This window comes from Myotis davidii, unplaced genomic scaffold (genome assembly GCF_000327345.1).
Source record: "Myotis davidii unplaced genomic scaffold, ASM32734v1 scaffold135, whole genome shotgun sequence".
NCBI lineage: Eukaryota > Metazoa > Chordata > Mammalia > Chiroptera > Vespertilionidae > Myotis > Myotis davidii.
In genome coordinates, this window is record NW_006289813.1 from 2,926,338 (window position 1) to 2,930,665 (window position 4,328).

The following is a 4,328-nucleotide window of genomic DNA, read 5'->3' on the forward strand; positions in this document are numbered from 1 at the left end:
GTAAGGAAAGCTCAAAAAATGTTTTACCAAAAGACGCACCAGGAAGTGGGAGTCACTGTCATCTCATTATTAGATTATTAAATTGACAACTTGAAAAGAGACTCCATTTACTCTGGATACTGTGAAGGTGACGGCTGTCCTGCACACATGCTGACCACTGTGTCAGAGATGGAAAAGGGCCACGTTCTGGTTTAACACACAGGTGTCCATCCTGAAACTTCTTAAAATGTTTAGTATTTAACTGTGTTCTAGAATCTAAGGAAGCACAATAAAACAAACTAAATTACTTTTTCTTTTTGTTTAGAAACTGCCTCAGAAACATCTTTACTACAATCAGGTCAGAGAGGATGTAGGATCTTATGTAAATCTAACAAAAAACAACATTCTGACGACGTGGCAGAGCCCTCAGGCTTATAGTTGGATCATAATAAACCAAAGGTCACCTCATGTGTCACAGAGGGTGTTTGTGTAAACATTCAAGATGATCAATTGAATTCTAAAATGGCTATATTGGTTAACTTACAGGTAAACTAAAATATCAAGAATATTGGAGAAATCAAGAGAAAACCATTTAGTATGGAAAATAACTGCCTTTCTTGCCTAATAAATTCAAAGGCATATTTATGGAAATATTCCATCCTTTCCAAAAGAACTATCTTAAATATCATATTTGATTTTCAATTATATACAACTAGAGGCCTGGTACATGAAATTCATGCACTTGGGGGGCGGGGAGGGGTCCCTCAGCCCGGCCTCTGCCCTCTCACAGTCTGGTAGCCCTTGGGGATGTCCAACTGATGGCTGAGGCCCGCTTCCATCACTGCGCTCGCCAGCCGTGAGCCCTGCTTCTGACCAAGTGCAAAATCCCAGCCAGGCTCCTCATGGCGATCTTCCCACTCTCGAAGCACCTCATAAAACACATCCCTCTGTTTTTTAAAAGTATGAAAGGCTCGGTTACTGGAGAAGTTGGCACGATTGTCAGTTTCTGGCTGAAAGGAGACAGCTTGAACAGAGGGTGGCATCGCCAGAGAGACCTTGGCAACACTGCCCTCATAGGCAGCTCGAAGGCGGCCTTGCAGAGCTGGTGAGAAGCATAGCAGCCGCTCATTCTCAGCCAACAGCTTCAAGGTCCCTTTGTCCAGGGAGGGAAGAACTTGAAACTGATGTTCCAAAACCTGCACTGCAAAGAAGACACAATCGTGCACACTCTGGAATCGTGGGCTTTCCAGGGAATCTAGGACTCCTGGACTGGGTTCAAGGTTACTGTCCTTAGCAGCCAACATCACAGCACTGATCAGGAGAGAGGTGAAAGCGGCAGTGAGTCGCATGCTTCGAGCCCAGGGTCCAGAACCGGCTGTCCAGAGGATCGGAGGGGCTACTCCCGTGCCTGTGAGCACCAGGCTCCCCTCCCCTCCCACCTCATCTCGGAGATCAAGGATGTACTGTCTGTGGCCGTGGGGCCCCGAGACCCTGAGGAAGGAGTGCCCCCAGAGCACCTGGAGCAGCTCCTAGGCCAGCTGGGTCAGACACTGCGGTGCTGCCAGTTCCTATGCCCACCTGCCGAGCAGCATCTGGCAAAGTGCTCTGTAGAGTCCCTCCTTGTTGCAGACCAAATTCCTGTCCTAGGGCCCCCAACACAACACCAGCTGGAGAGAGGGCAGGCTCGAAGGCTCCTCCACATGCTGCTTTCCCTGTGGAAGGATGACTTTCAGGTGCCTGTTCCGCTGCAGCTCCTGCTGAGCCCAAGAAACGTGGGGCTTCTGGCAGACACTCGGCCAAGGGAGTTGGACCTGCTGCTGTTCTTACTCCGGGAGCTGGTAGAGAAAGGTCTGATGGGACGGAAAGAGATAGGGGCCTGCCTGGACAGCCTCCATGAGGCCCAGTGGCCAGAGGACTTTGCTGAAGAATTAGCAACACTGTTCAATCTGTTTCTGGCTGAGCCCCAGGTGCCAGAACCCCAGCTAAGAGCTTGTGAGCTGGCACAGCCAAACCAGGGGACTGTGTTGGCCCAGAGCTAGCACTGAGAAGTGGGCCTGCCTTGAAGTCTCACCAGAACCCTGGCACCCCACCTGACTGCCTCAGGAGGAGACCCCAACGCCCAGTGCCACCCCAAAGTGCCCAATGCTGACTGACCCCTGCTGGTGCAGGAGTAGCTGAATCTGAAATTAGGCTTCCTACTTACATGTGAAGTAAGTATGTGGCTGCCTGGCTGCTCGCCACCCTGAGTCCTTGAAGAAGGAGGGGGGAACCCTCACCTGAGGGTTCAGGATTACAAGGTAAAAGCCTAGAGACTCCAGCCCTGGAGCAGAACAGTTGGCATTTATTACTTGGATACTAAATGAAATTATGTGTGTGGGCTTGAGCCCCACTTGCTGCTATCCCAGCATCTCTAAATCTGGTTTGGGAGATCATGACAGAGGCAAATGATGTTGTTTAACTTGTGAGTAAAGTTAAAACATGAATCGTGGGAGTCTACATTGTCTTACCACTAGGAGCTGGACTGCCATCTCCTTAAAAATGCACAATAGATGAGGTGGGGCGTTCCCAACAGAAACCCAGCCCTACCCCCCCACCCCCCACCTCCCTGCCTTCAGTCCTGTGCAGGTAACACTAGACCCTAGCTCCAGGAGCCAAGGGTGGGGGCAGAACTCTAGAGCTTTTTTAAAATAAATTCTTCTTTACCAAGAAAAAAAAAGAATTGAATACACTTGGTTTTCCTTTAATCTGAAATGAAATTTAAAAGGCAGGTTGGATGCCATGGGAATGGCCTCTCCAGGTAGTTTCTGGATCCAGTTATGACTGATCCTTTGATGAACTTGGGCCACAGGATTGTTAATTGAAAAACAAAATCGAGTCCTTTGCTTTAAATAAGTGGATTTCTGTGATGGACTTTTCCCCATAAACATTCTCTCCAGATCCGAGAAGTGATTGATATTTTAAGTTCTACATAAAACAACTCTACACAATGATAGATATTAACTTAAAAATGTAATATGTAGTTATTTTATTATATTATTTTGGTCTCGTGGACGTTTTATGTTTTCATTTGCCTTTCTCAACAGTATTGTTAGAGTTTTGGAATATGTACAGTATTTTATCTTTTTATGATGTTTACATTTAAAGCAAAAGAACATGTGTAATAAAAATGTGCATTAGAAAAAAATAAAATAACCACACTGTGTGTTTTCGCCAAACTTTGTAGCAATTGTTTTATACAGATGTTTAATATTTAAGTTATTGGCCCTGACCGGTTTGGCTCAGTGGGTAGAGTGTCGGCCTGCGGACTGAAGGGGCCCAGGTTCGATTCCGGTCAAGGGCATGTACCTTGGTTGCGGGCATATCCCCAGTAGGGGGTGTGCAGGAGGCAGCTGATTGATGTTTCTCTCTCATCGATGTTTCTAACTCTCTATCCTTCTCCCTTCCTCTCTGTAAAAAACCAATAAAATATATTTAAAAAAATATTTAAGTTATTGTATTCTTTTTTATAAGTATTTTGATTTGCAAGGATTATGTTTTATATTATCAAGAATGCATTTGAACTTAGGATTAAAAAAAATCTTGGCAATTTTCAAGTATATAATACAGTATTACTGACTCTAATCACCATGCTGTATATTAGATCCCACAACTTATTTGGCTTATAACTGGAAGTCTGTAACCTTTCACCAACATTTCCCCATTCCTCCCACCCCTTCAGCCCCTGGTAACCAACACTCTACTTTCTGTTTCTGTGTTTGGCTTTTTTTGGATTCCAGATATGTGATATCATACAGTATTTGTCTTTCTCTGACTTATATCACATAGCACAATGCCCTCCAAGCCCAACCATACTGTCAAAAGTGGCATGTGCCCTGACTGTGATTGTAACCGAGGACCTCTTGGTGCATGGGTTGACGCCCAACCACTGACCCGCACTGGCCGGGCAGGAATACCAATTTTGTCTGATGACAGCCAATTCTAAAGCCAATATTTTGTTTTCTCTTTTATAGTTAGGAGTTTAGATCAAACTAGATAATACAAGCTTTTAGAAATTATCTGTAGTTAAATAATATCTAGATTATTTTCTGGATTTTTAGTGTCATAAAAAATTTTATTACTGATCAAAATAAAAGATGCCCGGGAATTTAAGTACAAATAAATGTACATTTGATTTTTCCTAATGTACTAGTCTATTGGAATCCTTCCCTCTTTTTAAATGTTTTAATGCAGGCTGGCTTTTGTCAATATATTTTATAATATAATGAATGCTCAATAATTAAATTCTTAGTTTATTGGTGGTATCTCTAAAGCTGTATCACAAATAATGATATTTAAAAAGGGAAGATTAT